This window comes from Planococcus citri, chromosome 1, assembly GCF_950023065.1.
Source record: "Planococcus citri chromosome 1, ihPlaCitr1.1, whole genome shotgun sequence".
In the NCBI taxonomy this organism is placed as follows: Eukaryota; Metazoa; Arthropoda; class Insecta; order Hemiptera; family Pseudococcidae; genus Planococcus; species Planococcus citri.
In genome coordinates this window covers 36,815,176-36,827,726 of record NC_088677.1, presented here as the reverse complement: position 1 = coordinate 36,827,726, position 12,551 = coordinate 36,815,176, and the positions used below count along the sequence as shown (strand labels likewise).

Below are 12,551 nucleotides of genomic sequence, written 5' to 3'. Positions count from 1 at the left end.
CAATTTCCGGCGTGCACGCTTTTCGCAAATTTTTGTCGATACTCAATTTTACTAAAATATCATCGCCCGATAATATTTTAAATATTTTTATAAAAAATTAACTGCTTTTTATGGTAGGTACACATTACGTAATTTATACAGCATTCTATTCAATTTTGGGAAATTTTTAGTAATCTAGGCAACTTTTGTAGGATTTAATTTGAACTGATTTCGTGGATTTCATCAAGCTGATTTTTAATAATTTTTTGGAACTTTCATTTTAACAACTTTAGTTGAGGATCTTTTTTACTTCGTCACAGCCTTTGGAATGTATCCACTTCATGGTCAGCCTGTGTCTAGACTCGTTTTGAATTTTTGAAATAAGTGGACTGGTGAACGTAAGAAGGCCTCTCAAGTCTCAAATAAATAGCTGCTTCAAAAAATTGCCAATTCATTTTTTTAAATATGGTTGCTCTGAGAAGTTCTTAGAGCCTTGTTGAATAATAAAGTTGTATTTTTTAAATATTTTTCCTCTTAATTGATTATTGAAAATCGTCTTATGTTTGCTTAAAATCATAAAAAATTTTCTGTTTACTAAAATCAGTGAATTTATTTTCCTTTTTCACTACACAGTCACGAATACTTTAAAAACCTATGAACGTCTTGACATAATGTGCAGAGAAATTTTATACGCGAGAGAAATATCGTGGTGTAAATTTCAAGAACACATCTCCATTCATAAAAAATGCACCATTATACATTTACATTACATAGCTCAGATGAAAATATACCTCCTCTTGCACCTTTCTAAAAACAGTGTAATTTTAAACGGGTCACAATTCGCAAACCATCGGAAAATCCCCACATAACGCGCAATATGCTGTTACGTAATGTGTCGTATGTACGGGGAAAAACTAAAAGCTTTGAAAGGTGGTAACACTGTATCAACTGCATCGAATTCAAATGCTACCTGTTACGTTGTGGATGTGAAAATGTGAATTCAGATTATTCGTGGTTCTTGTTTTACGGTGGCGGTATTTTTCGTTGTGATTGTGTTGATTTCGTGTTTTCGTATTTTACGTTCGAGTGTTTCTCATTCTTATTTTTTATGTCATACTAAACCAGCGTCGTAATGATTTCTTCTAAATGTAATTAGGTAAGAATTTGATTTTTTTTAAAAATAAAATTGCATCCTAAAATTCTAGATGAGTAAGTGAAGAAGTTAAAATTCCATTCCTATCGTGAGGATTTTTCTTTGATTAAGTATAAAATTGTAGATAAATGATCTTGGTATTATCGTCATCTGCCACTGATATTTTTGGTGGTTGTTGTTATCATTGTACAGGGTGCCCAGAAACATCGGGTACCCCAAAGAAAGTTTTTCATCAAAAATATAGGTTGGCAACGTGAAATAGATGCATATGATTGGTGGAATGTTATCTCTCCAGTCCAACAACCAATCATGTGCTATCATTATTATCATTCACTTCACCGTGACCAACCGAAGTATTTAGCAGAAAACTTTTTTAGGGTACTCGATATTTCTGGGCACCCTGTATGTATGTGTATAACCGTATAACGTGTTGGGAAGTTAGGAAAGTGAAAATACCTACTCATTCCTATTCTTCATGGTTATCAGCTCCTTTTTTATTTACAGCTGTATTTTCTCTTTCTCTTTAATTTCGTGGAATGATTCGATAGTAAGGAATTATCTTTTGTGTACGTATATTTAGGTGAAAACATTGAAAGCTACTATTCTGCTAGGTATTTCAATGAAAAACTTACCTTAGGTTGTTGGTAGGTAAGTTACCCATTTTCAGTAGGTTATGTTTTGTATGAGGAACTGAAAGATTTCACATCTGATTGGTAGGTAATGCAAATCATACACCCCCTCCCCCATTTCAGATAGGTACATATGCAGGTATTGAATAAGTCATTCGTAGGTACTATATCGTACTTATTTCATTTCAATTCAAATTGGTAATCGAAATAAGTACCTATCTTGATCGATGGAAATAGTATATTACTATATAGGAGACAGAAATGTTCACACTCGCCCCCTACATTGTAAGATATTTTTCTTGATATACGCTACGAAAGTAGAATATAAACGTTGAAATTCATATTTTCACAGGAAATTAGGAATTAATAAAAATAATATTGAACAGACAGAACTTTGACTGATTGATTTGATGTGTAGTTCAAGATAATTGTAATCTTTTTGGTGTTTTTTTCGCCGTATTTCTGAAGTAAGTAAGTATTTGTATCATGATGAAACGAAAACTTCGGCTGCGGAGATCAATTTGAAATACTAATACTCGTAAAATAAAATAAGGATCACAGCTAGATTTATATCCTTTCATTTTATGAAGCTTTCTTCAGTTCAAGGCGAACTAATGTATGTACTTAGAGTTACCTTATTCGAGTTTTTGTAGTTAGGTATACAATCTTTATCAATATCACACCTACAAAATAATCAAAACAATTCTTGCGTACGTCTTATTCTTGAAAGAATTATGTATGTTGGAGAAATGTTCAATTCAACATCCGAAGTCTTCGTTTCACCCATGATACATACAATTAGCTATCGATCTTCACAAACAATGAATTGGTTAAATCAAATGAACTCGATCACCGTATAAAATAAGTTTGAAGTAATTTCAAATAAAGCAAAAAGAACACGGAAAAGAATAATTATCACGAACAACACACTAATTAATCATAATGGGTGTTATATTTAGATTATTTAGACAAATTTTTTCAATTCAACATCCGAAGTCTTCGTTTCACCCATGATACATACAATTAGCTATCTATCTTCACAAACAAAATGAATTCAAATGAACTCGATCACCGCATAAAATAAGTTTAAAGTAATTTCAAGTAAAGCAAAAAGAACACAGAAAAGAATAATTATCACGAATAACACACTAATTAATCATAATGGGTGTTATATTTTGATTATTTAGACAAATTTCGAGTCAGAGTGAGTGAGAAGTCTGTGTTACGTACTCGCCTCTCCGTTTCTCGATGAAACTGATAACGTTCGGTTTTCGTACTCGACGTACTCGTACTTGATGCGTTCGTGCGTTCTTTTCATCTCAGTGAGACGAAAAAGCGTTCTTTTCGTCTCACTGAGATGCAGTGTTGGCGTCCCGTAACGGTAACTGTAACGAAAAACGAAAATAACGAAATTTTTTTCGTTACAGGTAACGGAACTGTAACGAAAACGTTATTTTAATCATGTGATGTTGTGTAACTGAAACATAACGTAACGATATTTTTCTGAAAGTAACATAACAAAAAACGGAAAAATTTTGTTACCTTTTTCGTTATTTTTTTAGTTACAAATTACAAAACAAACCCTTAAAAAACTCTGATTTGTGTAGCTCTAGCTATGAAAATTTGAAGTGAAGTCAAAAAAAATGACTAAAATGAGTTTTCAGTGTTTTCATTTGTCTGATTTTGAGTGCTGTAACGCTATATTTTTCGTTACACTGGTATTTGAACCTTCTTGTAACGTTATTTTCGTTATTTTTGTCACATTTTTTCCGCCACAAATGCATTTTACATCAAAATATACGTTGAAAAAACACTTCTGTAACGAAAAAATTGTAACGGAAATAACGAAAATAACGTAACGAAAAAATGTAAATACAGGTGTAACGAAAAATACTGTTACAGCAATTTTTTTGTTACAAAATACCATAATGAAAAACGTAACTAAAAAAATAAAAATTTTGTAACGTAACAAAATAACGGAACGAAAAAAAATATCGTTATGGCCAACACTGCTGAGATGAAAAGAAACAGTCGCGTAATATCAATGAGTTTCGCACGTTATCGAACGACAGATATTCTACAGTTTCGTAGCGTGTATCAAGAAAAGTTGTTTTTTGGTTCCACAATGATTCTTGTCAAACGAGTAAGAATTATTGAGACAACAACTTGACAATTACACAGATCACAGATAATACGTATGTTCTCATTGAAATTGCCAGGTGCTTAGAAATTTTGTGCGTCACACACGATCATAAAAATCACCGTCTTATTATAATATAACCTACCGATAGATTTTATCATTTAATGCAAATTCTCCACCAACGATATATCTTCTGTAGATTCTGATGAAAGGTTAGCAACAGGGTGAAAGAAAATGTTCAATTGTTCACACGAAATATCGATATATTTGCGTTTGTCAATTAAAGTAGGTAGCTGTTTCTCAGCACGCTTACGTGTAAGGGTATAGCGGAGAAAATGCATGTCTACTTGACCACAAATGGACAAACCACGAAACCTTGTAACGACGATAGACGCTGCTTTTGTTCCAAATTTATGCTAAGTACATTTAGCCGTTCGAATTTCCGGCTCCTTTGATTACAAAAGCTTCTAACATGTAAAATTTCGTATCATACCACGAATAGTATTGTTCCCTTGTTTCCTTCCAACGGCGAAGTAATTTTCTCAGTTTAAATTATTAAATTCAATTTGTGAAAATATATCGTGGTATAACAGGACGATGTTTACATTATACCCAAAATTTGCCGAATAAAAGGTACCTATGCCCCCTTTGATAACATTAATTCTCAATTGAAATTGCGTTTCATCCGACTGTATAAATTTCATTTGAAAAATGAAAGTTTGAAAAATGAATAGGTAAATATAATCTTGCTTCAAACGTACGTGTACTGAGACTTCTTTTGCGTTATTAATAAACCCAACAGTATTCTATGCACGAATGTGTGCGCTATGCTCATATTTTCATCTAACATTTTCCTTTTTCAATTTTGATTGTATTGATATGAAATTGATTACTTATGTAAAGGTTAAAAAGGCGCGTTTTTCATTGATCACGTTCATGATAATGTCCATGTAAACCTATTTTATTTTCATTTTTATTTTTTCATTATCAAGATCTTAAAACGTTATGTCATTTCGAGTAATTTAGTTATCACTGGTTTTTTTTTTATTGCCAAAATTTAACATTAAGGAACTTTATCTTCAATTTTTAGTTTCATTTTCTCCTATCTCTATTGTTTTGGTGTCCGGTATCTGCCTACTTACATTAGCCCATCATTGTTTTAAATTTAAATAGGTAAATATCTACCTATCTGTTTATACAAATAATTACTGCGAGTTTCAATTACTTACCTACATTGATTATCTGCAACTGAAAATTTGAGTCACGGATTTAGATATAATGCTGCTTGAATTTTGTAAATTGAAAATAATGTTTGGAATATCTACATACAACTCTGAAGTCAAAATTATTCTTCAAAGCTCACTTCTCAGGGAAATCCGGTTTTAGAGCTGAAAAAGTCATCACGACCACAAATACAAAATTATGAAGAATAATTTCCTTAATTTTGGGTATTTCAGCTTCTCCAGCCCTCGAAAAAATTCTTTAATGGGGCAAAGATTTACTAACAAGGGAATCTCTCGATATGCCTGCCCCTGATTTGAACGAGACTGTGATTTTTAGAAGGAGCAAGAGCATGGTCTAAACCCACATAATTATTATTTCAGCTGCCCAAATTTATTTTTCGATTTTTGAAGAATTTTTAAAAATCTAACATTGGTTATTTTTCAGAAATTTGAGGCGTTTTCAGGTATTCATTCATCAAAAATGCTAAAGTTGCTTGTGACTCATTTTTGACCTGTTTAGTAAGTTTTTCCACAATTTAGCCAACTTTCAGATGGATAGATAGTAGGTATCTGGAGTGTCTTTTGAAAAAATTATAATTGTATACCTACTTGGTGAAATGAAAAGTAAAAATATGTAGATAATCTACAAATGCTGGTCAAGAAAATAAACTCGAGCTGACCACTAGGAAATTGTCAAAAATGATGATAAATTCGTTGGACAGCTCGAGAATAAGTTACGACTCAATTTTTACTTGCCTAAATTAATTTTCACGTTTCTGGAGAAATTAAAAAATTTTCAATCTCCATAAAACTGTCAACTTTGGATTTTCAGAAATTCTCTAAAAATTGAAATTGAAATGGACATTTGAAATTTTGGTTGTGGAAAATCGTGGTCTCATTCAAATCAAAGGCGAACTACTCGAGAGATTTTCTTGTAAGTATTTTTTAAACATTTAGGGCATGTTACGAAGGCTCTGAAATGACCTCTTTTGAGATCAAAATTATTCTCATAGGATGGTTTCTCTTGTGTTTCCCTATTTTAGGGCCGAAGAAGCAAATTCGACAAAATGAGAATTCCCCTTCATCCTAAGAGTCCTAAGACTCAAATACTTCCCCCTCCCCCTAAAAAGCCACCCAACTACACATCCTGAAGATTAAGGACTTTACTAAGTCATCTCTAGTTAGGTACGAAGTACATATGAATGCTGCAATATCAACGAAAAAATAATACTTGCACAATTGATTTTCCCGGATCATAAATAAAGTGATTTGAAAAGATACGCTAGAAAAATTACATGTAAGACCGCATTTGAAACTTACATCATTGAAAAATAAAAAGGTCAAGAGCATTTTGTCGAGCAATTCTTACGAGAAAATCGTTCAAAAGTCATAACCTATTTTTTTGCTAAATTTATCGGTCATCCTGAGATTTTTTGTCTGGCTCCTAAAAATTTCCAAGTCGTGAGCAATCTACGTATAATTAACGCGTGTATTTTTCTTATCCACTCGATGAAAATCTATACTTACTTTAGCTTAACGCTAGAAATTTAATATCTTCTGGCCTTTATTAAAAATAATCTGAAGGGTCGTCTCTCGTCTATAATTATTTGTAACTTAATTACGTTTCTATCGTTAATTAATAAGTTGAATTTTCGTGTAATTTATTACAATCGTGTTACACGCGCCATCTCATCTTAACTATATTATGAATACAAGATGTATGCGCCAAGGAACCGTCTTACAAATAAAGAAAAATTTAAAAAGCTCCCCTAACACTTATTTATTATTAATTGTTCGAGGTGTTTTTGGTGTAACGTTACTTTGAGAAAACTGCAAATAGATACCCGAAAGAATTTAGGTAATAAAACGTCATTATTTTTTCACCGTTTTTTTGAAACATTTACGACCATTAACGCCGTTGTAAATGCCTTCACTAAAACATTTAACAAGCTAACATTCATTTTTTTTAAATGTAGTAAAATATGCACGTACCTATATAACACTCTCAATAGTTGCGGAATCGCATTCGTATAATATTTCGTTGATTAAATTTGCACGAGAAAAGGTACAGCGTACTCGCATTCGCGAGCCAAATTCTCGCAGGTAAATAACTTTCGTTGTCGAGTTAAAAAATTACCAAAGAAAATTTACGTACGTGAGAATCAGCGTGTAAAACGTATATTACCTAATGAGCATTTGTCATTTATTCAATGTGTTCTTCATTCATGCTCGAATGTGCCATTATTATCACAGGTAAAGGTAGGTACTGTCGTTTTAAATTTTCTTTCGCATAAAAAGTAAAAAAAAATACGCGCCGTGGGAAATTCAAAAAAAAACCTCTTCACTTAAGACATTGCATTTGAAATTGTCGAATAATGTTCGAGTAGTCTAGCTTAGTATACCTAGGTAGGTAGAGGTACCTATAGTATAACGTCGTAATATCGAAATGGCCTTTAAAAAAGCAATACCGCTTTTGTTACTCGAATAAATAATAAACTAGGTAATTTTATAATCTTCTGCTGCGTCGTGCCGTTTAAACTAATCTTATTGGATAATTTGCCGCTGCAGGTACAATATAGTCACCTCGTGTTTGCGATTTTAACACATCTTCCTTTATCGCAGCATAAAGCCTCATTCGCATTTATAGTGATTACATAGCCGTGCACAGTCATATAAAGGAAAAGATTATTGATTTTTGTACTTTTTTTTCTTTTTTTTTTGACGAAGGAAAGCTACAGCACATACATTGTCGTTTTTTCTCGTAGGGTTTTTCTTTTTGAAAAATTTCTAAAAATATTATTTATTTAAATGTGAAACTTCATTTCTCGTGACTCTATGAATTCTTTTCGTTTGCTCATTTTCCATTCATAGTTTTTAATTATTTGTACCTACTGCGCTATATATAACTCGTCTAGTATAGGTTCACAGTTTGCATACTTTCCAGCTTTCAAAGTGTCTCTTCTTTCTTTTATTTGCTTATTATGCTTCGAAAGTAGTAGTAGGTATCGTCAACCATTCTTTGATGAGGAGTACTTTTATATGAAATCGAGATTTATACAAGTGTTTTGAAATTACGAGCAATGTGATTTATATCTACCCTAAAGAAAGACTTATCTGTGGAAAAACTTCAGAAAATATTAGTTTGCCAATATTTCGCGTTTATGCACGACTTTGAAGGTGGATTTTCTGGTATTTGACATCAATGATTAATTTACGTGAAGAATGGTGTTGTAAAATATTTCATTGTATGTTGAGTTGATTCTCGAGAAATAATTAAATGGCTGTATTTTTTTGAATATTATAGAATTAAGCATGAGGATTCTCTTATTGACTTGAATTTTTCAAATTTAATTTTGGTTTATTGATGGTGACAGACAAGAAATAATTTCTAAAATATGTATTTAAAAAAAAAAAAAAAAAAAAAATACACACTTGAATAAAACTTGAAACGGGAAAATAGGTAAGAGAAAAAAGTCATTTAACAAAATATCAATGTCTTTCGTTGAACTTGACTTGAAGTACAAAATTTCTTTTTTGATAACTAAAAAAAAATTAAAATAAAATAAAAAAAAATCCGAGCAAAGAGGAAACATTGAAATAAATTGTAAAAAATGAGAAGTTATTACTTACCTACATATGTATACGTATACGTACCTAGACCTACCTACATCTTGGAAATAACTCACGGATAATCTGCCATCTGCTTCTTTCAAGTGGGCAAGTATGAAACTCAAGTTATTGTTCTGATGTAATTTAATCATTTTTCTCTGGGAGAGGTGTACGAGTTGATAGCATATTGCAGAGTATTTTTTTGACCTCCATTACTCAATGAGTAATTTCCAAAAAGTCGCCAAAGGCCCCTAAACGACTAGAAATCTACCTGCAGGCCACTTCGTAGCGTATTGAAATTAGTTTACAGAATGAATTTTGGCTTACCAACGGCATTTGATGAAATTTTGTGGAAATTTAAAGTTTCAAAAATATACCTACTGGGGGATCCAAAAATTTTCAAAAAATCGCTGGAGGCTCCAAAATGTCCTAAACCCACCAGTAGTCGATTTAATAGTGTGTTTAAGTTGGAGTGCAGCGTGAATTTCGAATTTCTCTGCTGGGGGCTCCAGATATGCTCAAAATGGGCTGAAACCAGTTTCAGTCAATTTGACAGGTCGAAAATAATGTATACCCCAAATTTCAGCTTTCTAGGTACCTACGTCATATTTGGTAAAATTTTGATTTTTTTCTCAATTTTTACGTAAATTTGATTATTAAACATTCACTTTAAAAATTGAAAAACACACTTTAGCACTATTGTAATTTTGGCTGGTGATAATTTTATGCATGTTCTTTCGATCTAGTTTTGTCTTGTTCAAAAAATTTCGTGTGAGTCCTGTGTTGGGAAAGCAAAATCTGAGAGTTCACTTGACTTTTAATCAAAATGGCTACCATTTTGTTAATAAGGCTAACTTTTTTTTGACAAGTTTGCTTTAAAATTTTCCTTGGATGTCCCCTTGAAGAAAAAAGTTGTCCCAAAAGGATCGGTTCAGAAAGGTGCAAATTATTCCCATTGTCATTATGCCGTACTTGTACTATAATTAAAGTCCTAACTTGCTGAAATTCAGAAGGATTTTTTAAATGGTTTGGAATCACTGGCAGAGTAGTTGAGTCGTATGAAATTTTGAATTGTAAATGCGTGTTTATTACGATCAAAATAAAGCGACGCTATTAAATTTATTTTTATTGGTGCTGGAGTTTTTTTTTACAAGTTGTGTGTGTGGTAGAGAAGAGTTAAATTATTCATAAAAATGAATTGGGCAAAACTTATAATATCCGAGATATGTTGATTGTTTGTGTCTCATTCTATTATTATTATATTTTATGATTTTTTTTTTCGACAAACGTCCAACGAGGATGTTACTGGTTAGATTCTCATTCCTCTTTGTAACCTGTAGAAAAACCGAAAGTATAATGCATCTTATAACTCTACGTATTTCTTAATTAACACATTTCTATAAATTAGTCCTCCTTCTTCATAATTATCTATCAACCAAATACCCAGTCAAAATAATTATATCACCGTCACATTTCAATTACTTATCTACAGTAAAAAAATAATCAATCGAGCTCACTCTAAAAAAACTAACCTAACAATAACCAGTATACACAGCGCAGTCTGCACAGTGGTCACAAAGGGGAAGTTTCATCATTAACGTGTAAGGTACGTAAACGTATAGTTGTACACAGTACATAAGGAGAATTCAAGTTCAAATCTCTTTCGTCTCTCGGCTGCGCCATTACAAGCGACCAATTCTACTGAATTTTAAAAGCGCGCCAAAATAAAGAAAACAACAATTTCTCACTTGATTGCATTCGATAAAAAATACGTTCACCGAGTGTACGACTACACAACAGTCTATACTCATCAACGAAGCACGATGAGAAGACGACAAGAAGAACAATGTTTTAGCATCAAACGTAAAAAAAAGTACACAACGATCGGGTTGGAAAAATCGCTGAATTCAAATAGCTTATCGATGAAGTAATAAGAGCATCGCTCGAAAAATAAAGTAAAAGAACAGTTTAATCTTTGTTGAAGGAATGCGCGCTATCAAAAATGTAATAGAAGTTTTTTTTCTCGCTTTTTAAGTAATCGTATGGTTACGTATCGTTGATTCGTCTCTCTTTTTTTTACCAACTCACTTTCAACAATAATACGAAGGGAAATTTTATTCAAAAAAGAAAAAAAAACAGTTATATATTTATTGTGGATTATTTCAACGTTCCTGGGAACAATAGAAACTTGACAGGCATGTCGCGAATTTCGGTTTAGTCTTGACGACCAAATTTCTATCTACTCTCTCCATTCTGGTTTTTACTTACATATGGCTGAAACAAGCTTTTGGTGTGTTTTTTTTCCCTGCTTGTATTTAGGAAAATGTATTTTGCTAATAAAAGTACGCAGTAGTGTAAAAAAATGAAGTTTTTCCCCCGTCAGCTTGATAATCAATCAGTGTATATGATTTTACGAAATAACAATATTATGTTTGTCTGTGTCTATGATGATTGAGCATTTTAAAATAATGTGCATAGATAATTTGAGGAATTGTTTCAGAAAGTATCGACGAAGTAATTATTCGCACTGATTCAATATTGAGTCAATTTTGTTATTTTCAGTAATTTTTATATCGATGTTGAAGTTATTTTTGCTCAATAATTTTTTCATTCAATGATTAAATTTTTTGAAAAATTGGCTCTGCGTACTGCCAACTAGTAATTTATGAACGAGGTGTATATGTATTGTTCTATTCGCGACATCTGAAATGTTTGTACCTACATCGTAAAAAACCGAGGTACAGAAACGCTCGTTTTATTAGGTATGCATTTAAACCAAGTACAAAAAAGAGATTTGCGTGTATAATATTGCGACTTAATATCATTCACAGTTGGTGTACCACGTTCCGTTGATAATGCTGTGCAGCACTGAAATGGTGAGATTCGCATCTCTTAATTAAGCTCAAATAATTCAATGTATGGAGGACGAACTTTTCAAATTAATATTCATGATATGGGAGTTGAAATTTACAATAAAGTCTCCAATGAAATAAAAAACGTGACCTTTAACTATAAGTTCGTATTTAAAATGAAGCTAGAAAAGGGACTTTTATCGCCTTCTTTCTTCGTGAATTCGAAAAAACCAGATATATTGCGATACAATTCGCCATAAATTCGCATTTTGATTCTTATAAATCCATAGTACCTAGCTATAGGCAGCCTTTCCATAAAATTTTTTTAAATACCTAAGTGAGCATAAAAGCTCAATATGTATAAGCTTTGTAGTAGGTATGTAGAACTACAGGTTTAAACAGCTTACAGCATTTTATTCTCGAACGAGAGAGTCAAGTAAGTACCTACCTACATAGGTATGCAAGTTTCAGAGCACTTTTCTCTTTGAAGTTTCGCTCAACTCAAAACAATAAGCAACAAATGAAAGGAACGTTATGTAGATGTATTTCTCGTAAACGTTCCGTCGCATTAAAATAAATTCGACGGGTAATCGAATGAATGGCGATCAAACCACATGCTATTGCTAGGTACGAGTATAACGAACGCTAGTGTAAAGCTTAATAACGTCGTTTTCTTCTCGAATTTTCACCGCAGTAAAAAGCAAATCAGTAATGATACTAATTAAAATTCCCACCGTAGTGGAAACAATTCCAATAGAAATATTTTTCTAGCTGGCTTTTCATTGTGTGTAATTAGAGAGTTTCTTTTACACAGTCCTATGTTCGCGTTTACCTATACAAAAACACGAGAGAAGAGGAAAAAAAAAAAGAAAGAAAAAAAGAAAAAATTGGAAGAAAACCATCTCAAAGGCATGCAACGAAATACTATAACCAGTGTAAACCTCAAAGTAAAATGGTTTGTAAATC

The 12,551-nt window shown here is 32.2% G+C and overlaps 1 protein-coding gene across 1 annotated transcript in view; it reads left to right on the top strand.

The window, feature by feature from the left end:
- Positions 1-977: 977 nt before the first annotated feature.
- Positions 978-12,551, top strand: part of LOC135831744 (GTPase-activating Rap/Ran-GAP domain-like protein 3) — a 184,867-nt gene continuing 173,293 nt past the window's right edge. Inside the window, exon 1 of the mRNA XM_065344449.1 lies at positions 978-1,135. The gene's annotated coding sequence lies outside the window, so the exon portion shown is untranslated. The remainder of the gene's footprint in view (positions 1,136-12,551) is intronic.